The sequence below is a fragment of the Lepidochelys kempii genome, chromosome 22, assembly GCF_965140285.1.
Source record: "Lepidochelys kempii isolate rLepKem1 chromosome 22, rLepKem1.hap1, whole genome shotgun sequence".
NCBI lineage: Eukaryota > Metazoa > Chordata > Testudines > Cheloniidae > Lepidochelys > Lepidochelys kempii.
In genome coordinates this window covers 3,838,512-3,861,894 of record NC_136401.1, presented here as the reverse complement: position 1 = coordinate 3,861,894, position 23,383 = coordinate 3,838,512, and the positions used below count along the sequence as shown (strand labels likewise).

Sequence of the window (23,383 nt, the reverse complement as noted above, 5' to 3'; positions counted from 1 at the left end):
GAGGAGGAATCCTGCTGAAAGGCAGTGGCTGTGGAGAAAAAGAGGAGGGGTTCCTGGGACTTTTTTTTTTGCCTCTCTTTTGCCTGCTGGCTTACTTCTTGTGGTGAAAGGGATCAACCCTGTCAGCAAGCCTGGATAGCTCAGGTGGTAGAGCATCAGGCTCTTAATCTGAGGGTCCAGGATTCAAGCCCCTGTCCAGGCACTCAGCTTTTAAGTTGCCTTGTGTGCCAGGAGCCAAATGGTTCCTTGTGGTGTCCAGAGCCAGACAGGGATTCCCAGAAGCTGTGGCCATTTCCTGGAAAGGTCCCTTTCTCCTGCTGAGTCCTTAAGAAGCAGGATAGAAGCCCACATCTGCAGAAGCAGGCCCAGAAAACACCAGTCTCTGGTTTGCTGTGGGGCCAGGTGTTGAGAAAGCCAAGGGGAGGGGGAGAGGAGAAGAGAGAGGGAGGGATGTGAGCTGGATTTACTCTGAGTCCTGCAGCTGGGCTGCAGCAAGGCCTAGGAGGCAGCTCTCTTGGTTGACCTGCTGGCCCAAAGTCACTTTGGCGGTGTTGGTCTTTACCCAGGAATGCTGAAGGGTGGGCCTGAGGGAGGGAGACTCAATCCTCCTCCCTAATGGTCAGGGCTGGAGAGGAGGCTGTAGGAGTGGCCAGGTTGATGAGCTGGGCCTTCTAGAGTTTGGGGAGGGTGGAGTTGACTTGGGCATTGTGCTGGCAAAATGCCTCAGTGTGCTGGAGGGAGGAGGAGACCAGGGCTAGGGCTGGGCAGATATAGAGAGAGAGCAGCAGGTTTCCTCTATTGTTTCCTGCTCTCTTTTCTTGACTAGTTTCTCCTCTGTATGAACTTGCTCTTTTTCTTCATAAGCCTGGCGAGCTCAGTTGGTAAAGCCTCAGGCTTTTATTCTGAGGGTTGAGGGTTCAAGTCCCTGGTCAGGTGTTGAGCTATTCCCCTAGATCATAAAAGTCTCTCTCTCTGGCATCCTTCTTGATGTTTTTTTCTCTTTTGCTCTTCAGAATTTTGCCTTTCCTAAGAAGGGCCTTTTGTGTGTGAGATTGAAGGGGAAACTTCCTGACATCCCTTCTGTCCTCGCATGCTGGAGGAATAAAGGCCTCTGGGCATATAGCAGGTTCCTCCCAGATGGCTGGCTGCATCTTATGTGGTGGAGGTGAAAGCTCTGTCACCTTGCCTCTGTTTCTGCCTTCATGTGTCTGTGCTGATCTGGGTATGGTGGGGAATGTTTGGAGGTTTTGCTTCATATTGAGGGCTCCCTGGAGAGCCTGAAAGCATTGCCCCGTCAGCATTAGGTGCTCACCCAGCACTTGGCTTCCCTTCGAGGGAGCGGTGAGGATGGCAAGGTTCAGGCTCCCCAGTTGGAGAGGGGTGCAGGCAAGGATTTCCCTACACCTCTCCTGAATTTCCCCAACCCCACCTCCCCATCCAGGTTTGTGAACTCATTATATAGAGTATTGCCAATGTAGTGATTGTTTGGACTTTTGAATTGAAATTGAAATATTAATATACACTTTAAAGGCATATAAAGTGTATGATAAAATACGTGTATTTGAAAAAGTATAATAGATTTGGAAAGTATGAACATAGACTAGCTTCCTTATACAGCTGTTGTTTTTTATGACCATGTCAGTGCATTCATGTCGGTGATGTTGGCCAACCTAATAAATTCAAATAATGATTTGTAAGCAAAGTCTAAATGAGCTCTCCCAGACAGCTAGTGATGAGCTGGGGGCTGGGGGGGAAGGCTTCAGGACCAGATTGTATTTACATTCACACCTAATCTACCGAGGTATCCAGCAAACAGAGCTGCATTGCCCAAGTGATAGATTTTGGCTGGGGTTGGGTTACAAACCACTTGAATGCAGGGGAGCAGGGGGTAATGAAATGTTGTTGTTATTACTGTACGAGTAAAGGGCAGTAGAACAGTAGAACATTAGCCTGTGCTGATGTTATACAGACAAAACTACACAGGATCATTTCAGGGAACAAGACAAGTTGTCACGTTTATTATAACACAATTTGATTTATGACCAATAACTAATATCTAATACCTATGTATACACACACACACACACACACATCAAATGTTCTGCAGCTGGTAGATAGTTACCAGTCCTGAACATAGCTTGAGCTCGTGGCTTGATTTCACAGCTTGGGATCGTAGCTCGTGGTGGCTAACTGGCCAGGAAAGCCGGGCACGAGGAAAGGCTGGGTCTCTGTCGGGCACGCACCGATGCCCCTCAATGTTGGCAGCAGAACGTTACCCAAAGTCTTCCATCTCACCCATCCTTTTAATCATTTTTTAGTTTGAATCCAGAATCTATAGGTCTTGCTTTATCACACTGCCTCTGGGTTCGGTGTGATTGATCACCTGTCAATTGCAGATGTGACTTTCAGCCTAGGACCTGGCTTTGATCTTCCTTCTATTGTACCTTTGTTCTTTTCTTTGTAGGGTGGGCTCTTTTTACTTTGTTAGGGCTGTTCCCTGCATCTTCAGCAGTTGGTATTTGAACTTTATTTCATCAGGACAGGCTGGGGCTGGAGGTTGATTCCATCATCCATCCATACCTCATTCACACATCTAAACTACACTAATAAGATTGCAGCACGGTTTTGCAAAAATGAAGGTCACAGCAAGCTTTTTCAAAATGGAGTGAACATTTTAAAATGGAGTTTGGGACAAGTTAAAATGGAGTTTGAGTTACAATATGGACAAGTGTAAGGAATGGCAAACAGTGAACAAACGTTACATTATTGACAAGTATAATGAATGACAAACAGTGAGCAGAAGTTACAATGTTGAAACAGTGTAAATTTCAGGGATTTAAGCAGCAATTGAATTGAAAGTGAAATTTACAAGGGCAGTGGCCTGAACAGCTGTGGCTCTTAACAAGCAGCTTAATTGTCAGTCAGTTATTGGGGTACCCAGTTTTATGAATGAATGAAGTTTCATTAATAAAACTCTGCTTATGAAGTTATAGGAATAAATTGAACAATTACAAACAATTTCATTTATCAGGTCTACATTGTCCCCCTTTGACCCTTCAATCCAGGGGTATTGAATGGGTCACACTTTATGTAATTGTTTCAAGGCTATATATTGTGAAGCAATGTGAGCCTGTGGTTTCAGCTTAAAATACAGTCTTTTCATCCAGCAGCATATGTCACACATTACAATTAACATAGAATCTCAGGGTTGGAAGGGACCTCAGGAGGTCATCTAGTCCAACCCCCTGCTCAAAGCAGGACCAATCTCCAATTTTTGCCCTAGATCCCTAAATGGCCCCCTCAAAGATTGAACTCACAACCCTGGGTTTACAGGCCAATGCTCAAACCACTGAGCTATCCCTCCCGCCAAACAGGGAGCTTCTCAGGATAAAGAAAACAATTGGGTATAACATAATTTTTAAAGTTGAAGACTAAGAGGGGTCCTATCCTTTAAAAATATCACACCAATGGTGCATCATGATTTGTTCTGCTTGTGCGGACACTCTTAATATTTCAAATCCCTGAAGTAAAATAGCCAAACTGCGTGTCTGAACCTGGGTCCGTGTGGTTTCAGTCAGTTGGCTAATTTGTTCATTTCTCTTCATTAGTTCATACAAGCTTGTCCAATTGACCCCCAAAGAGAAATTAAAGTCTTGAATATTACTGGTATCCAGTGTGTTAGTTCTTTTATCCTCATGAGTTGGGAAGTAAAGCGTTAAGTTGGGCGTTTTTAACATAGTTATATTACACATACACTGTTCTACTGGCGGTTCTGAGATGTATTTATCTTGCCACACAAGCTCCTCTAATCCAATGGCACAGACATCAAAAGACACTTTTGGGGTACTGTTATCTAGTTCATCCCAGTAACAGGTTGCCAGACTTTTATGTTTTAAGGAGCAGGGCTCTTCTAATTTTGGTAAGGTAGGACATACCCATTGTTGTGCAGTCCACCTTGTACACAAGCAATAGTCTATGATTTCAGTGGTGCCCAGTGGGAGGCCGCACCCCAATCCCCATGCCTGAGCCCCCTCCCAAAGCAAGCACCCCCTACCCCCTCCTGCACTCCAAACCCCAGCCCTGAGCTGCCTACCAGAGCCAACACCCCATAACCCCTTCTATACCCCAAACCCCCTCCTGCACCCCAAGCACCAGCCCTGACCCCTCTCCCAGAGCTAGCACCCTGTACCCCCTCCTGCACCCCAACTCTCTGCCCCAGCCCAGAGCTCCCTCTCACACTGTGAACCCCTCAGCCCTAGCCCAGAGCAAGCCCCCCATCCCAAACCCCAACGCCTTGCCCCAGCCCAGTGAAAGTGAGTGAGGGTGGGGGAAAGTGAGCAACGGGGGGGGGATGGAATGAGTGGGGCAGGACTTTGCAGAAGGGGCAGGGTCTCGGGGAAGGGGCGGCGTAGATCTTGAATTATCCTTAGATTCAAAAAGTGATCTTGGGCATAAAAAGGTTGGAGATCACTGCTGTAGGCTCTTTGCAGATAACTTGAAAGTTCTCTGACAGGAGCACTGTACCTAATTCATGTCTAGAGAAAGAGAAAAATATACACAAACACCAATTAAAGCCATATTTTAAGTTTGTGTAAATTTAGAATAATCAGGTGATAATACAGAAAGATATTCCTAATCCCAAGACTTGAGGTCTCATCTGAACATGAGAATGGCCAGACTGGGTCAGACCAGTGGTCTGTCTAGCCCAGTGTCCTGTCTTCTGACAATAGCCAATGCCAGGTGCTTCAGAGAGAATGACCAGAACAGGCAGCCATGGAGTGACCCATCCCCGGTCATCCAGTCCCAGCTCCTGGCAAACAATGGCTAGGAACACTCACAGCATTGGGTTGCAGCCCTATCCATCCTGCCTAATAGCCATGGATGGACTTATCCTCCATGAACTGATCTAGTTCTTTTTTAGCCCTCTTATACTTTTGGCCTTCACAACATCCCAGGGCAACCAGTTCCACAGGGGAGACTGTGCCATGTGTGAATTAGTACTTCCTTTTGTTCATTTGTTTTAAATCTGCTACCTTTGGGGGGCCCCGTGGCAGCTGTCCCAATCACTGTACCCTAGGGACAGCTGTGTGTGCGTGTCATGCGGGGGAAGGGGGGTGCTAGGCCAGCCCGGGGAGGGGTGGGGCTAGGGTGCGGGGGGGGGGTCAGGCTGGCCCAAGGGGCCTAGCGGGGGGCTGACATTGGCAGCGGGAGTCAGACCCACAGTCACCGGTGAGAAATGGTATCAGCGACCCCAGCTCCCAGCATCTCCCGGCAGAGGGAGCAGAAGGTGGAATGAGGCGGAGCAGGGGCTGGAAGAGTTGGGGTGGGGGTTTGGGGGAAGGGGAGAGTGGGGGCGGGGTCCAGGGCAGAAGTGGAGGGATTAGTCCCAGGCCCCACACCCCCCTAGGGATGCCCCTGAAGGGAAGTTCTGACTATTACAGTGACAATAAAACTGACCAGCATTGTGGGGGAGACTGAAAGAGATCCACACTCATCAGGTCTCTTCTCTCCCCCAGGGTGAGCCAGACACTGCTCTCTCCTGGCTCTCATTCTAGCAGCTGGATGCCAAGGAGCTATTTCCCCCCAAGAAGTGCATTGAGTTCCCCTGCGGTGCTGAGGTGGCTAGCGCTGCTGCTGGCTAAGGGGGCTGTCAGGGGGGGTTGATGTGTGCATAGACTCTGAGCTGCCAAGCAGGAGGGGACACTTGGGACTCGATCAGACTGGCTCAGTGAAGACGGGGTGTTGACAGACCAATACAGATGCGCTCCAGAGTATGGAGCAGCTTCCCCCCATGCAGCCAGGCAACGAGCATTTCCCACAATGAACCTGGAGCTGAGAGGGAGGCGGCAGCTGCTGTTCCCACTCCTCAGAGAAAGGCCTGTCACCCAACAGACACTTGTTACTCAGCCACTGCTAAGGGCTTCGGGTTCCTCTGGTGGGAATGTGGAGAAGCCATTCATTTTCCTGTTCACACTCCTCTGTGATGTGAAAACTGGGGAGGGGAAGCAGAAGCCCCACTTCCCTCCCAGAATGACGTCCAGTGGGAAAGCCAGGACAACAGGGTGGGGTGGAAAGTGGTGGCCAGACTCTTGCCACCAGGGTCTAGTCTAGCTCAGGGTCCAGCTCAACTTCCTCCCTACACCACTGGCCCCCAGTCTCCTTCCACCACCAGGTCAACCCTGGAACTCAGGCAGGAACGGGGTGAGGCAGCAAGTCAAGCTGAGCAAGGCAGGCAAAAGAGAGTCTTGCCTTCGTGGGCCACTCACAATGATGTCCTTTTTGTGTGCCATGGCTGACAAAACATCCTGGACAGAGAAGCAGAAGGGCAAAAGACAGCCATATAGTTGCCAAAGTAGCTCAGTTGGGAGAGTGTTAGACTGAAGATCTAAAGGTCTCTGGTTTGATCCCAGGCTTTAGCAGGCCCTTTCCTCCTCCTTTGTGCAGGGGTGGCTTGTCCTCTAGGAGCACAGTGGCACCTTTACCTGAGGTGAGTCCCTGACTTTGAGCTCCCAAGCAGGACAAGCTGGCTAGATGGTCGGGCTCAACGGGTAGTGATCAATGGCTCCATGTCTAGTTGGCAGCTGGTATCAAGTGGAGTACCCCAAGGGTCGGTCCTGGGGCCGGTTTTGTTCAATATCTTCATAAATGATCTGGAGAATGGTGTGGATTGCACTCTCAGCAAATTTGCAGATGATACTAAACTGGGAGGAGTGGTAGATACGCTGGAGGGGAGGGATAGGATACAGAAGGACCTAGACAAATTGGAGGATTGGGCCAAAAGAAATCTGATGAGGTTCAATAAGGATAAGTGCAGGGTCCTGCACTTAGGACGGAAGAACCCAATGCACAGCTACAGACTAGGGACCGAATGGCTAGGCAGCAGTTCTGCGGAAAAGGACCTAGGGGTGACAGCGGACGAGAAGCTGGATATGAGTCAGCAGTGTCCCCTTGTTGCCAAGAAGGCCAATGGCATTTTGGGATGTATAAGTAGGGGCATAGCGAGCAGATCGAGGGACGTGATCGTTCCCCTCTATTCGACATTGGTGAGGCCTCATCTGGAGTACTGTGTCCAGTTTTGGGCCCCACACTTCAAGAAGGATGTGGATAAATTGGAGAGAGTCCAGCGAAGGGCAACAAAAATGATTAGGGGTCTGGAACACACGACTTATGAGGAGAGGCTGAGGGAGCTGGGATTGTTTAGCCTGCAGAAGAGAAGAATGAGGGGGGATTTGATAGCTGCTTTCAACTACCTGAAAGGGGGTTCCAAAGAGGATGGCTCTAGACTGTTCTCAATGGTAGCAGATGACAGAACGAGGAGTAATGGTCTCAAGTTGCAGTGGGGGAGGTTTAGATTGGATATTAGGAAAAACTTTTTCACTAAGAGGGTGGTGAAACACTGGAATGCGTTACCTAGGGAGGTGGTAGAATCTCCTTCCTTAGAGGTTTTTAAGGTCAGGCTTGACAAAGCCCTGGCTGGGATGATTTAACTGGGAATTGGTCCTGCTTTGAGCAGGGGGTTGGACTAGATGACCTTCTGGGGTCCCTTCCAACCCTGATATTCTATGATTCTATGATTCTATGACAACAGAGCGTGGGCTTCTGTCCCTAGTTGGCCCACCTGACCTTTAACAATGAGAGACAGGAGCCGTCTTTCCAACACACTTATTGGTCAACCCAATATGGTGGGAAGAGAGTGAGGCATGGCCATCGGAGATGGTGCCAGAAAGGGTGCTGGGCAGTGACGGGCAGGGACTGGGGACGAAAGATCCTCTGCACAGCTGAGCGAGGGCAGTACTGGGGAAAGGGCATCTGTGAAAGTGTCCGCGTGGAGAGGGGCCCAGGAGGAAGCGCTTGTTGTTCAGTGCCTTGGAGTAGCTGGACTCGGACATGGTGGGCATTCAGGAAATGCACATTAACGAGTTTAGGGCAGATCGATGGGCAGAGGGTGATTGGAGGAAGGGCCCATCTTTCTGGTCCTCTGGGCCAGGGAAGAATGATGGGCTGGAGTCTTGTTCTTCACATTCGCGGTGCGAGTACAGAACGTGGTGAAGCTATGCCCAAGGAGGGCATTACTGGTGACTTTGTGCTCCATGGCACTGGTTACTGCTATCTTAGTGTGTATGGTCCCCAGTTAAAGTGTGAAAGGAAAGATCAATGGAAGGAACTGGCTCCCTTCCTCTGGACCGCACAGTGTTTGCTGTTGGGGGGGATTTTAATTGTGTCCGACGGCCTGAGGACCACGGGTCCCATTTTCCAGACCATCAGAGGGCACATTTTTACAATAAGCACTACCTGGCACAGGTCTGTAGCAAGGTTGTCTTAGAGGACTTGTTTCTCGATAGTGGAGCCAGTGAGGTGGTAGCCTCCTATTCCTCTCATCCAAGCTCACACCAGCCACAGAGGGGGTACACCTTTCTGTGGGGGCAGGCCAGGAGTCGCATTGACTGGATTTACATGAAAGAGAGCATGTCGACAGCCCAGTGCAGGGTAGTGCTAATGGATTGTTTGGATCACGCAGCTCTCACCATGTACCTCAATGTGGGCAATTCCCTGACCCATCGCAGAGGATATTGGAAGCTGAACTTCCAGAGCTGGCAAGATAAAGGGGAGGGGCGGCTAGGACTGGTGGTGCTGGCAGAATGGGAAAGCATCAGAGGGTTCCACGGCAACCAGTGGGATTGGTGGGAGCTGGTGAGGGAGGAGCTGGCGGCTTTGTTTCGGGGGCCAGGCAAACACCACAAGTTAAAGAAACGAACAGTGCCAAGTCCTGCAGCATCGTCTGTGGGATTTCCACAAGAGCATCCAGGCAGGGGAGCCAGTCAGCATGTGACTGTGAGACCGGATCAAGCGACAGCTGGCCGAGTTCCAGGACATGAGGCTGCAGCTGGCCAATATGAGCGGGACCACTGAGGGAAGGGAGGGGAGGCCTCCCCTGGCATTTTTGCAGCCTGCAGAGACCAGAGGCAAAGCAGGGGGATGTGGGGACTCAGGGCAGGATCCGTGGATCCGGAAATGCAGGACCACATTCGATGGAGGAGGAGAGAGAATCCTGTGAGAGGAAGCAGCTGGAGGGAAGCAATAAGTGCAGAGTGCACGCCAGCCAGCTGAAAGTCACAAGGGTCCAGAAAAAGAAACAGCAGCAGGTCCCATGGTGTAATGGTCAGCACTCAGGACTTTGAATCCTGGAATCTGAGTTCAAATCTCAGTGGGACCTCCTGGAGCTATGTTGGTTTGATGCAAATCCATGGATCAAAATGTGCTTGGTTTTCCTGTCTCTGGATGCATGAGAGTGAGTGTTCTTTTCCATGACAGATGCCCACTGGATAGCTTATCCTCAAATAAATTGGTTAGTCTCTAAGATGCCTTAAGTAATCCTTTTCTTTTTGCGAATACAGACTAACACGGCTGTTACTCTGAAACCTGTCATTATGCAAGGCACTGCATTTCATAGAATCATAGAATCATAGAATATCAGGGTTGGAAGGGACGTCAGGAGGTCATCTAGTCCAACCCCCTGCTCAAAAGCAGGACCAATCCCCAATTAAATCATCCCAGCCAGGGCTTTGTCAAGCCTGACCTTAAAAACTTCTAAGTAAGGAGATTCTACCACCTCCCTAGGTAACGCATTCCAGTGTTTCACCACCCTCCTAGTGAAAAAGTTTTTCCTAATATCCAACCTAAACCTCCCGCACTGCAACTTGAGACCGTTACTCCTTGTCCTGTCCTCTTCTACCACTGAGAATAGTCTAGAACCATCCTCTCTGGAACCACCTCTCAGGTCATTGAAAGCAGCTATCAAATCCCCCCTTATTCTTCTCTTCTGCAGGCTAAACAATCCCAGTTCCCTCAGCCTCTCCTCAGAAGTCATGTGTTCCAGACCCCTAATCATTTTTGTTGCCCTTTGCTGGACTATCTCCAATTTATCCACATCCTTTGTCATAAATATAAAGGGAAGGGTAAACCCCTTTGAAATCCCTCCTGGCCAGGGGAAAGCTTCTCTCACCTGTAAAGGGTTAAGAAGCTAAAGGTAACCTTGCTGGCACCTGACCAAAATGACCAATAAGGAGACAAGATACTTTCAAAAGCTGGGAGGAGGGAGAGAAACAAAGGGTCTGTGTCTGTCTGTATGCTGGTTTCTGCCAGGGATAGACCAGGAATGGAGCCTTAGAACTTTTAGTGAGTAATCTAGCTAGGTATGTGTTAGATTATGATTTCTTTAAATGGCTGAGAAAAGAATTGTGCTGAATAGAATAACTATTTCTGTCTGTGTATCTTTTTTGTAACTTAAGGTTTTGTCTAGAGGGGTTCTCTATGTTTTTGAATCTAATTACCCTGTAAGATATCTACCATCCTGATTTTACAGGGGGGATTTCTTTATTTCTATTTACTTCTATTTTTTATTAAAAGTCTTCTTGTAAAAAACTGAATGCTTTTTCATTGTTCTCAGATCCAAGGGTCTGGGTCTGTAGTCACCTAGGCAAATTGGTGAGGCTTTTTATCCAACATTTCCCAGGAAAGGGGGGGTGCAAGTGCTGGGAGGATTGTTCATTGTTCTTAAGATCTAAGGGTCTGGGTCTGTAGTCACCTAGGCAAATTGGTGAGGCTTTTTACCAAACCTTGTCCAGGAAGTGGGGTGCAAGGTTTTGGGAAGTATTTTGGGGGGAAGGACGCATCCAAACAGCTCTTCCCCAGTAACCAGTATTAGTTTGGTGGTGGTAGCGGCCAGTCCAAGGATAACGGGTGTAATATTTTGTACCTTGGGGAAGTTTTGACCTAAGCTGGTAAAGATAAGCTTAGGAGGTTTTTCATGCAGGTCCCCACATCTGTACCCTAGAGTTCAGAGTGGGGGAGGAACCTTGACATCCTTCTTGTAGTGTGGGGCCCAAAACTGGACACAGTACTCCAGATGAGGCCTCACCAATGTCGAATAGAGGGGAACGATCACGTCCCTCGATCTGCTCGCTATGCCCCTACTTATACATCCCAAAATGCCATTGGCCTTCTTGGCAACAAGGGGACACTGCTGACTCATATCCAGCTTCTCGTCCACTGTCACCCCTAGGTCCTTTTCCGCAGAACTGCTGCCTAGCCATTCGGTCCCTAGTCTGTAGCAGTGCATTGGGTTCTTCCATCCTAAGTGCAGGACCCTGCACTTATCCTTATTGAACCTCATCAGATTTCTTTTGGCCCAATCCTCCAATTTGTCTAGGTCCCTCTGTATCCTATCCCTGCCCTCCATCGTATCTACCACTCCTCCCAGTTTAGTATCATCCACAAATTTGCTGAGAGTGCAATCCACACCATCCTCCAGATCATTTATGAAGATATTGAACAAAACCGGCCCCAGGACCGACCCCTGGGGCACTCCACTTGACACCAGCTGCCAACTAGACATGGAGCCATTGATCACTACCCGTTGAGCCTGACAATCTAGCCAACTTTCTACCCACCTTATAGTTCATTCATCCAGCCCATACTTCCTTAACTTGCTGACAAGAATACTGTGGGAGACCATGTCAAAAGCTTTGCTAAAGTCAAGAAACACTACATCCACTGCTTTCCCTTCATCCACAGAACCAGTAATCTCATCATAGAAGGCGATTAGATTAGTCAGGCATGACCTTCCCTTGGTGAATCCATGCTGACTGTTCCTGATCACTTTCCTCTCATGTAAGTGCTTCAGGATTGATTCTTTGAGGACCTGCTCCATGATTTTTCCGGGGACTGAGGTGAGGCTGACTGGCCTGTAGTTCCCAGGATCCTCCTTCTTCCCTTTTTTAAAGATTGGCACTACATTAGCCTTTTTCCAGTCATCTGGGACTTCCCCCGTTCGCCATGAGTTTTCAAAGATAATGGCCAATGGCTCTGCAATCACAGCCGCCAGTTCCTTTAGCACTCTCGGATGCAACTCGTCCGGCCCCATGGACTTGTGCACGTTCAGCTTTTCTAAATAGTCCCTAACCGCCTCTTTCTCCACAGAGGGCTGGCCATCTATTCCCCATGTTGTGATGCCCAGCGCAGCAGTCTGGGAGCTGACCTTGTTAGTGAAGACAGAGGCAAAAAAAGCATTGAGTACATTAGCTTTTTCCACATCCTCTGTCACTAGGTTGCCTCCCTCATTCATTAAAGGGCCCACACTTTCCTTGGCTTTCTTCTTGTTGCCAACATACCTGAAGAAACCCTTCTTGTTACTCTTAACATCTCTCGCTAGCTGCAGCTCCAGGTGCGATTTGGCCCTCCTGATTTCATTCCTACATGCCCGAGCAATATTTTTATACTCTTCCCTGGTCATATGTCCAACCTTCCACTTCTTGTAAGCTTCTTTTTTATGTTTAAGCTCCGCTAGGATTTCACCGTTAAGCCAAGCTGGTCGCCTGCCATATTTACTATTCTTTTGACACATTGGGATGGTTTGTCCCTGTAACCTCAACACGGATTCCTTGAAGTACAGCCAGCTCTCCTGGACTCCTTTCCCCTTCATGTTAGTCCCCCAGGGGATCCTACCCATCCATTCCCTGAGGGAGTCGAAGTCTGCTTTCCTGAAGTCCAGGGTCCGTACCTGCTGCTTACCTTTCTTCCCTGCGTCAGGATCCTGAACTCAACCAACTCATGGTCACTGCCTCCCAGATTCCCATCCACTTTTGCTTCCCCTACTAATTCTTCCCGGTTTGTGAGCAGCAGGTCAAGAAAAGCGCCCCCCCTAGTTGGATCCTCTAGCACTTGCACCAGGAAATTGTCCCCTACGCTTTCCAAAATCTTCCTGGATTGCCTATGCACCGCTGTATTGCTCTCCCAGCAGATATCAGGAAAATTGAAGTCACCAATGAGAAGCAGGGCGTGCGATCTAGTAGCTTCCGTGAGCTGCCGGAAGAAAGCCTCATCCACCTCATCCCCCTGGTCCGGTGGTCTATAGCAGACTCCCGCCACCACAACACTCCTGTTGCTCACACTTCTAAACTTAATCCAGAGACACTCAGGTTTTTCTGCAGTTTCGTACCGGAGCTCTGAGCAGTCATACTGCTCCCTTACATACAGTGCTACTCCCCCACCATTTCTGCCCTGCCTGTCCTTCCTCAACAGTTTATAACCATCCATGACAGTACTCCAGTCATGTGAGTTATCCCACCAAGTCTCTGTTATTCCGATCACGTCATAATTCCTTGACATCACCAGGACCTCCAGTTCTCCCTGCTTGTTTCAAAGGCTTTGTGCATTTGTATATAAGCACTTGAGATAACCTGCTGATCGCCCCTCATTCTCACTATGAGGCAGGAGCCCTCCCCTCACAGACATTCCTGCCTGTATCCCGCTTTCCCACTTACCTCAGGGCTTTGGTCTCCTTCCCCCGGTGAACCTAGTTTAAAGCCCTCCTCACTAGGTTAGCCAGCCTGCTATTTAGCCATTTAGCCGTATGGAGTGGAAATCTATCAACTGCATGAAAAAACTTGTACAGATACAGACAGACATCATCTTCCTTTCCAAATGCAAACAGATGGACATCGTACCAAAAGGACTAAAGGTAAAAAATCCATTACAATCTACATACCACACAGACTACGCTGATAGCTTGTGCCACACGCTCTCAAAGAAACTGCGGAATCACCTGATCAACATCCTCTACAGCAAACAGGGAAAGATAAAGAATGAGCTCTCAAAAATGGATACTCTCATAAAAAAACAACCTTCCACACAAACTTCCTTGTGGCTGGACTTTACTAAAACTAGACAAGCCATTTACAACACACACTTTGCTTCTCTACAAAAGAAAAAGGACACTAAACTATCTAAACTACTACATGCCACAAGAGACCACAGCAATGGTTGTTAGGATATAGATATTCAGGCCTGTCTGTAAAGGCCTAGACTCTAAGAATTTAGGTGTATTCTTATCACTTGGCTAGTGATAGAGGTATAAAAGAAAGAATCAAAATCACTGTCTGCCAATGTAAGGGCCTTCTCTTACTGTGACAGTCTGAGGCCCTGTTCTTAGGCTCAGGCCTTTGGCTAAGCAGCAGAGGCAGCCATAAGCTGGGAAGCGAACAGTCACATCCTCACATTCCAAACTAGTCACATTGAAATAAGGTGCTATTGGGCTGTTAGGCACTATCAGGACAGGATTGTATTCCTATCACCTCCAGAGAAAGGGAAGTGCCTAGAAAATGTAAAAGGAAACTTAGTTTGATAGCATCCTGTCTGGCAAGAACTCACTTATCAATAGCTGGGATGTGAAATCCTCACTTCTGCATTGTTTTGTCATTATAGTTCCCACTTTGCTGTTGTTTGTCTGTATAATCTCTGTCTGGTTCTGTGATTGTTCCTGTCTGCTGTATAATTAATTTTGCTGAGTGTAAACTAATTGAGGTGGTGGGATATAATTGGTTACATAATCATGTTACAATATGTTAGGATTGGTTAGTTAAATTTCAGGAAAATGATTGGTTAAGGTATAGCTAAGCAGAACTCAAGTTTTACTATATAATCTGTAGTCAATGAGGAAGTGACGGGAATGGGGGTGTGGGTGTGGGTGGGGTGTGTGAGATGGGAACAGGGAATGGGGGTAAGAAAATTGGAATCATGTTTTGTGAAAGGGGGAGATGGGAACAGGGAATGGGGGTAAGAAAATTGGAATCATGTTTTGCTAAAGGGGGAAATGGGAACAGGGAATGGGAGTAAGGAAGTTGGAATCATGTTTGGCTAAGGGCAGGAATGGGAACAGGGACACAGGTGTAAGGCTTTGTGGTGTCAGAGCTGGGAAGGAGGATACTAAGGAAGGAAACTGGAATCATGCTTGCTGGAAGTTCACCCCAATAAACATCGAATTGTTTGCACCTTTGGACTTCGGGTATTGTTGCTCTCTGTTCATGCGAGAAGGACCAGGGAAGTAAGTGGGTGAAGGAATAAGCCCCCTAACAATGGTTCCCTTAACCCACCCAGCAATATTGTTAATCTATCCAACTATACTCTTAATCCAGCAGAAGAATCTGTCCTATCTCGGGGCCTCTCCTTCTGCCCCTCCACCCCCACGAACATGATACAGTTCTGTGGTGACCTAGAATCCTATTTTGACGTCTCCGACTCAAGGAATATTTCCAGCACACCTCTGAACAACATACTAATCCACAGAGACCTCCCTACCAACACTACAAAAAGAAGGATTCTAGCTGGACTCCTGCTGAAGGTCGACACAGCAGAATGGACTTCTACATAGAGTGCTTCCGCCGACCTGCACGGGCTGAAATTGTGGAAGAGCAGCATCACTTGCCCCACGACCTCAGCCGTGCAGAACACAATGCCATCCACAGCCTCAGAAACAACTCTGACATCATAATCAAAAAGGTTGACAAAGGAGGTGCTGTCGTCATCATGAATAAGTGGGAATATGAACAAGAGGCTGCTCAGCAGCTCTCCAACACCACTTTCTACAAGCCATTACCCTCTGATCCCACTGAGAGTTACCAAAAGAAACTACAGCATTTGCTCAAGAAACTCCCTGAAAAAGCACAAGATCAAATCCGCACAGACACACCCCTGGAACCCCGACCTGGGATATTCTATCTACTACCCAAGATCCATAAACCTGGAAATCCTGGGCGCCCCATCATCTCAGGCATTGGCACCCTGACAGCAGGATTGTCTGGCTATGTAGACTCCCTCCTAAGGCCCTACGCTACCAGCACTCCCAGCTACCTTCAAGACACCACTGACTTCCTGAGGAAACTACAATCCATCACTGATCTTCCTGATAACACCATCCTGGTCACTGTGGATGTAGAAGCCCTCTACACCAACATTCCACACAAAGATGGACTACAAGCCGTCAAGAACACTATCCCCGATAATGTCACGGCTAACCTGGTCGCTGAACTTTGTGACTTTGTCCTTACCCATAACTATTTTACATTTGGGGACAATGTATACCTTCAAATCAGTGGCACTGCTATGGGTACACGCACGGCCCCACAGTATGCCAACATTTTTATGGCTGACTTAGAACAACGCTTCCTCAGCTCTCGTTCCCTAATGCCCCTACTCTACTTGCGCGATGTTGATGACATCTTCATCATCTGGACCCATGGAAAAGAAGCCCTTGAGGAATTCCACCATGATTTCAACAATTTTCATCCCACCATCAACCTCAGCCTGGTCCAGTCCACACAAGAGATCCACTTCCTGGACACTACAGTGCTAATAAACGATAGTCACATAAACACCACCCTATACCGGAAACCTGCTGACTTCTATTCCTGCCTACATGCCTCCAGCTCTCACCCTGACCACACCACACTATCCATTGTCTACAGCCAAGCTCTGCGATACAACCACATTTGCTCCAACCCCTCAGACAGAGACAAACACCTACAAGATCTCTGTCAAGCATTCTTACAACTACAGTACCCACCTGCGGAAGTGAAGAAACAGATTGATAGAGCCAGAAGAGTTCCCAGAAGTCACCTACTAGAGGACAGACCTAACAAAGAAAATAACAGAACGCCACTAGCTGTCACCTTCAACCCCCAACTAAAACCCCTCCAACGCATTATTAAGGATCTACAACCTATCCTGAAGGATGACCCAACACTCACAAATCTTGGGAGACAGGCCAGTCCTTGCCTACAGACAGCCCCCCAACCTGAAGCAAATACTCACCAGCAACCACAAACCACACAACAGAACCACTAACCCAGGAACCTATCCTTGCAACAAAGCCCGTTGCCAGCTGTGCCCACATATCTATTCAGGGGACACCATCAGGGCCTAATAACATCAGCCACACTATCAGAGGCTCGTTCACCTGCACATCCACCAATGTGATATATGCCATCATGTGCCAGCAATGCCCCTCTGCCATTTACATTGGTCAAACAGGACAGTCTCTACATAAAAGAATAAATGGACACAAATCAGATGTCAAGAATTATAACATTCATAAACCAGTCGGAGAACACTTCAATCTCTCTGGTCACACGATTACAGACATGAAAGTTGCAATATTACAACAGAAAAGCTTCAAAACCAGACTCCATCGAGAGACTGTTGAATTGGAATTCATTTGCAAATTGGATACAATTAACTTAGGCTTGAATAGAGACTGGGAGTGGCTAAGTCATTATGCAAGGTAACCTATTTCCCCTTAAAAAGAAAAGGAGTACTTGTGGCACCTTAGAGACTAACCAATTTATTAGAGCATAAGCTTTCGTGAGCTACAGCTCACTTCCTCAGATGCATATCGTGGAAACTGCAGCAGGCTTTATATATACACAGAGAATATGAAACAATACCTATTCCCACCCCACTGTCCTGCTGGTAATAGCTTATCTAAAGTGATCATCAGGTGGGCCATTTCCAGCACAAATCCAGGTTTTCTCACCCTCCACCCCACCACACAAATTCACTCTCCTGCTGGTGATAGCCCATCCATTCACCAGCAGGAGAGTGAATTTGTGTGGGGGGTGGAGGGTGAGAAAACCTGGATTTGTGCTGGAAATGGCCCACCTGATGATCACTTTAGATAAGCTATTACCAGCAGGACAGTGGGGTGGGAATAGGTATTGTTTCATATTCTCTGTGTATATATAAAGCCTGCTGCAGTTTCCACGATATGCATCTGAGGAAGTGAGCTGTAGCTCACGAAAGCTTATGGTCTAATAAATTGGTTAGTCTCTAAGGTGCCACAAGTACTCCTTTTCTTTTTGCGAATACAGACTAACACGGCTGTTACTCTGAACACTGGATATAGGTCTTTGGTCCAGCTGCTTAAAGGGGCTGGCCGCTATAGGTTGGGGACCTAGAACTTAACACGCTAGCGAGAGATTCCTGATGCTTGTGTTTCTTGCTGCTTCACCTGATGTTCACAAGTTTGGTCCTTGTACCTGCAGTTGCCAACCTCTTCCTCTTGCCCACATGGCATTTAAAGGAAGGAGTGCCAGGGCCAGGCTTCATAGTCAGGACCAGGCAGGAGGGAGGAAGAGTCCCAGGCTGGAGCCCAGCACACCTCTCCTCCTCTGGGCACCTAGAGCAAAGATGGCTGTTACTGAAAGCTCCAAGGGAAGGTTTATAAGCCACAGAGCAACTGAGGGCAGGGCAAGATGAAGGGAGGACCATGCCTATGTGTGGCCAGCAGACGAGCATAAAGACACCCGGCCAGCCTGCTCCCTGCCATGCCAAACACCCACTGAAGGCCACCTGCAGACCAGCATGCGGGGCGGCTGCTGATGCTCAGTGGCCAACATTAGAAGGATAGATGGTAGGAAAGCAGGGCCACCCCCTGGATGGGGCCTCTGACCGTTCCCATTCCAGGTGCTCACTGTTGCAGTGGGGCAGGAGATTTTCCCCTAAGAGGCTTTTCCCCAGCTGGCGAGAAGCAGAGAAACACCCAGCTCCCAAGGCGCTATTTAGCCTCCTCAAGCACAGGGACGACCGCACATTTGGAGGAGGGAAACTGCTCTACACACTAGCCCGGGCATCTGCCCATTTACTTTGGCAAGTCAGGAATGGCAAAGGCTAGTGTCATAAATATACATGAAAGGGAATGGTAACCACCTTTCTGTATACAATATTTTGTATTTTCTATAAAATTTTCTATACAGTGCTAGAAAATCCCTCCTGGCCAGAGGCAACATCCTGTTACCTGTAAAGGGTTAAGAAGCTCAGCTAACGTGGCTGGCTCCTGACCCAAAGGACCAATAAGGGGACAAGATACTTTCAAATCTTGGGTGGTGGGGGGGAGGCTTTTGTTTTGTGCTCTTTGTTTATGTGTTTGTTCTCTCTTGGGACTGACAGAGGCCAGACAGAAATCCATCTTCTCCAACCCATCCTAATCCGAGTCTCCAATATTGCAACCAGTATAGGTAAGCCAGGCAAGGCGGATTGGTTTATCTTTTGTTTTATGTGAATTTTCCCTGTGTTAAGAAGGAGGTTTATTCCTGTTTTCTGTAACTTTAAGGTTTTGCCCAGAGGGAATCCTCTGTGTTTTGAATCTGAATGCCTTGTAAAGTATTTTCCATCCTGATTTTACAGAGATGATTTTTACCTTTCTTTTTTTTTAAATAAAATCCTTCTTTTAAGCACCTTCTTTTCCATTGTTCCAAGATCCAGGGGTTTGGGTCTTTGATGATTTTGTAACCAGTTGGTGAGGATATTATTCTCAAGCCTCCCCAGGAAAGGGGGTGTGTAGGACTTGGGGGGATATTTGGGGGGAAGACGTCTCCAAGTGGGCTCTTTCCCTGGTCTTCATGTAAGATGCTTGGTGGTGGCAGCATACTGTTCAAGGACAAGACAAAGTTTGTACCTTGGGGAAGTTTTTAACCTAAGCTGGTAAGAATAAGCTTAGGGAGTTTTTCATGCGGGTCCCCACGTCTGTACCCTAGAGTTCAGAGTGGGGAAGGAACCCTGAGAGCTAGACTGGATGCACCTGGAGCTCACGCCCTAGCCTTTGTGATGTCCAACCCCCAATTCCTTCCCAGGGCTCTAGCTGAAGCCAGAGCATTGGCCTGAGCGGCCGAGAAGAGGTTTCAGTCCTGAAGAAAGTAGGACTTTCAGCACAAAGGGAAAACTGCACAAGCCCATCTGCGAAGGGACTTGTGCCATCAATTGCCTGATTGGAAGTCAGATGCCTTATCCATTAGACCACACAAGAAAAGCCTCTCCAAACACTTCTTTGGAAAAGGTGGACACTGTGTTTCTTGGGTCAGCTACTGACGGGGGCAGAGGCTCTCTGGGCACAAGAAGTCGAGTTCCCAGCGAGACGTGAGACTTAATTCTATGGAGCCAGATGCAGGACTTTGGCAGGGAGGCTTAGGCATGGGGGATTGGGGTGCAGCGGGTGGGCCGGCTGTCTAGGTGCAGAGATTTATTGGCCCTGAGGTGCAGGAGGGAGGAAGAGGAGGCGGAATCGGCAGTGGGCGTGGAGAAAAAGAGGATGGGGAGAGGCGCTCAGCAAGCCTGGCCAGCTCAGTCCATACAGCATCAGACTCTTAATGGGAGGGGACAGGTTTCAAGCCCCTGTCCAGGCACTCAGCTCTTGAGGTCCAGGAGCCAAATCATTCCTGGTGCTGTCCAGAGCCATGTGTGGGAAAGGGAGGCTGAGACTTGTGCACCCTGCTCTGTGGCAGGGATCCTGGTAGCTGAGACTCAGGGAAGGCTTCTGTACTAAGAGGTGCTGACTTTGAAACTTCCTGGGGGTGGCTTGACCCCTGCTCCCACCCCTGTCCAGTCTCTTGCCATGCCACCCTATTTCTTCCTCTTCCCACTCCTCCCACACACCTGATCACTGGCAGGTGGGAGGAGCTGAAGGAGAAGAGGAGGAGCTTGTGGGCCAGGCCTGCTAGCAGGTGGGAGGTGTGAGGGTGGGGAGTTGGCTGCCAGTGGGCGCTGAGCACCTGTTTTTTTGTTTCCGTTGGTGCTACAGCCCCATAGCACCCAGGGAGTCGGCGCCTCTGGCTGCATTGACAGCTCCTTTCACGCTCTAGAGAGAGGAACAGAACCAGGGTTATGGCTGATCTATGGGGCAGGGGGCGTTAGGTGAGTGGCAGAGGCTTCAGGTGCTGAGAGTTTGCCTGACACATCAGGGGCAGAGTGTGAGGTGGTGTCCCAGGGATCACTTTGAAAGAAGCAGAACAGGATTTACTTGGGGTTGGGAGAGAATTGAGAGTGTCTCAGGGGTTGTAGAGAGTATTGCCTGGGTTAGAGACTGGCTAAAACACAGGCCTCACTATGAGCAGGATTCAAACCTACAGAGGAGACCCCTATTGGATTTCGACTCCAATGCCTTAATCACTTGGCCATCACAGCTGCAAGTACACTAATGCTTCAATGCCACAGAAACTGGTAAATAATTGCAATGCCCAGGCTTGACGTCATCTGAAATACAGAATTCCCACAGCAAACCTGGCTCCGAAAGAACAGGGGAGATTTGGGGTTTGTTCTCTTTACTTTGCCTTGTGCAGTCGCACAGAGAGGGCTTTTAAAAGTCTCCCCTCCCACAGATCAGGAATGGGAAATGATTCTCAACTTGAAGCTTGATGTGAATGAGGATGTCTGGACCACAGGACCAGGGACTGACCTGTGCTAGAAACCAGTGACACATGGAACCAGGCTAAGGAGTTGTCATAAATATAAAGGGAAGAGTAAACCCATTTAAAATCCCTCCTGGCCAGAGGAAAAATCCTCTCACCTGTAAAGGGTTAAGAAGCTAAAGGTAACCTCGCTGGCACCTGACCAAAATGACCAATGAGGAGACAAGAGACTTTCTAAAGCTGGGAGGAGGGAGAAAAACAAAGGGTCAGTGTCTGTCTGTGTGATGCTTTTGCCAGAGACAGAACAGGAATGGAGTCTTAGAATTTAGTAATCTAGAATCTAGCTAGGTATGTGTTAGATTATGATTTCTTTAAATGGCTGAGAAAATAGCTGTGCTGAATAGAATGACTATTCCTGTCTGTGTGTCTTTTTTGTAACTTAAGGTTTTGCCTAGAGGGATTCTCTGTGTTTGAATCTAATTACCATGTAAGGTATCTACCATCCTGATTTTACAGAGGTGATTCCTTTTTTACTTCTATTAAAAGTCTTCTTGTAAGAAAACTGAATGCTTTTTCATTGTTCTAAGATCCAAGGGTTTGGGTCTGTTGTCACCTATGCAAATTGGTGAGGATTTTTACCAAACCTTCCCCAGGAAGTGGGGTGCAAGGGTTGGGAGGATTATGGAGGGAAAGATGTGTCCAAACTACGTTTTTTCAGGAACCCTGATAAATTTTGGTGGTGGTAGTGGAAATCCAAGGGCAAAGGGTAAAATTAATTTGTACCTTGGGGAAGTTTTAACCTAAGCTGGTAAAAGTAAGCTTAGGGGGTTTTCATGCAGGTCCCCACATCTGTACCCGAGAGTTCAGAGTGGGGAAGGAACCTTGACATGGTGGCAGAGTGGTGGGATTAACTTGAAATCATTTTGAGATCAATCTGAGATTTTTTGAACCAGAGAAACAGATTTTAAAAGGAAATTTTTAAAATCCTTTGTGCTTCTAGAAAGCAGGTCTCCAACTGGCAATAGTTGGAAGTATTTTTTTGCTTTGCTTTTGGGCCAGAGCAGAGACAAAAGGGAATTGTCTTTGAGAGCTGCAGTTTCTCTTCCTAAAGGCAGAGTAGTTAACCTCCTGCAGGGAAATTCAGCAGTCTTCACAGATCTACGAGCAACTAGAGGGGATTTCAACCTATTTGCCTGAAGACAAAAGTGTTAGTTTGGGGTTTTTTTTAGGATTTGGAATTTTAAAATCCTTTGTGCTGCTAGAAAGCAGGTCTCCAACTGGCAATAGTTGGAGGGGTTTTTTTTTTTTTTTTGCTTTGATTTGGGCCAGAGCAGAGACAAAGGGAATTGTCTTTTTCTGTAGGCTGACAATCACTATCAGAGAATAGGTATCCTATTCCAGCACAGCAAAATTTTAAAAGCCAAGTTTTGTTTGTTTTATTTCTAAACATCGGGTGTAAATTTAGTTAAAAACAGAGAAGTTAGGATGGCAATCTCCACGGCTCAACAAAAGCTGGAATTAGCCAGATTTCAGGCTGAGGAAAAACAAAAGGAACATGAAAGACAGATAGCACTCATGCGGATGGAGAAGGAGGTACAGGAGGCTGCCCACAGGAGGGAAATGGAGGCAAGGAAGCATGTGAAGGAGGAGAAGGAAAAAGAGAGGAAGCATGAACTGGAGATGGAGAAGGTAAAGGCTCAGCAGAATATACCAACAAACCCTAGCAATCCTTCTCCAAGTACCACTTCCCATCCCAGAAAGTTCCCCACCTACAAGGCAGGCGATTATACTGAAGCCTTCTTAGAAAACTTCGAAAGGGCCTGCCTTAGGTACAGCATCTCTACTGACCAATACATGGTAGAGCTGAGGCCGCAGCTCAGTGGAACCTTAGCTCAGGTAATGGCTGAAATGCCTAAAGAACACATGAACAAGTATGAACTGTTTAAATCCAAGGCGAGAGTCAGAATGGGGATAACACCCGAGCATTCTCGTCGGGGGTTCAGAGCCCTAAGGTGGAAACAAGACGTGTCATTTACCCGACATGCCTACCACATTGTGAAACATTGGGATGCTTGGATATCAGGAGCAAGTGTTGAAGCTCCAGTAAATTTTCCCTTCCTAATGCAAATGGAACAATTCTTAGAGGGTGTTCCTGAGGAAATAGAAAGATACATCCTAGATGGGAAGCCCAAAACTGTAATCGAGGCAGAAGAGATTGAAGCCAGATGGGTAGAGGTGGCATAGAAGAAGAAAACTGGTCGCAGCTGGAGCAGAGACCAGAAGGGACAACCCCAGACCACACCCAATTACCGGGGGCCACCCAAGGCCCCACCTACCTCCCAAAGAACTCTCCAGACACCTTATTGTCC

General features: G+C 47.9%; 3 non-coding genes across 3 annotated transcripts; all 3 read left to right on the top strand.

Moving 5' to 3' along the window:
- The first annotated feature begins 129 nt into the window (after positions 1-129).
- TRNAK-CUU (transfer RNA lysine (anticodon CUU)) lies at positions 130-202 on the top strand. Its single transcript has one exon. It is a non-coding gene; the product is annotated as a tRNA-Lys (tRNA).
- Positions 203-6,346: 6,144 nt separating this feature from the next.
- Positions 6,347-6,419, top strand: TRNAF-GAA (transfer RNA phenylalanine (anticodon GAA)). Its single transcript has one exon. It is a non-coding gene; the product is annotated as a tRNA-Phe (tRNA).
- A 2,723-nt stretch (positions 6,420-9,142) lies between these two features.
- On the top strand, positions 9,143-9,214 carry TRNAQ-UUG (transfer RNA glutamine (anticodon UUG)). Its single transcript has one exon. It is a non-coding gene; the product is annotated as a tRNA-Gln (tRNA).
- Positions 9,215-23,383: the final 14,169 nt, after the last annotated feature.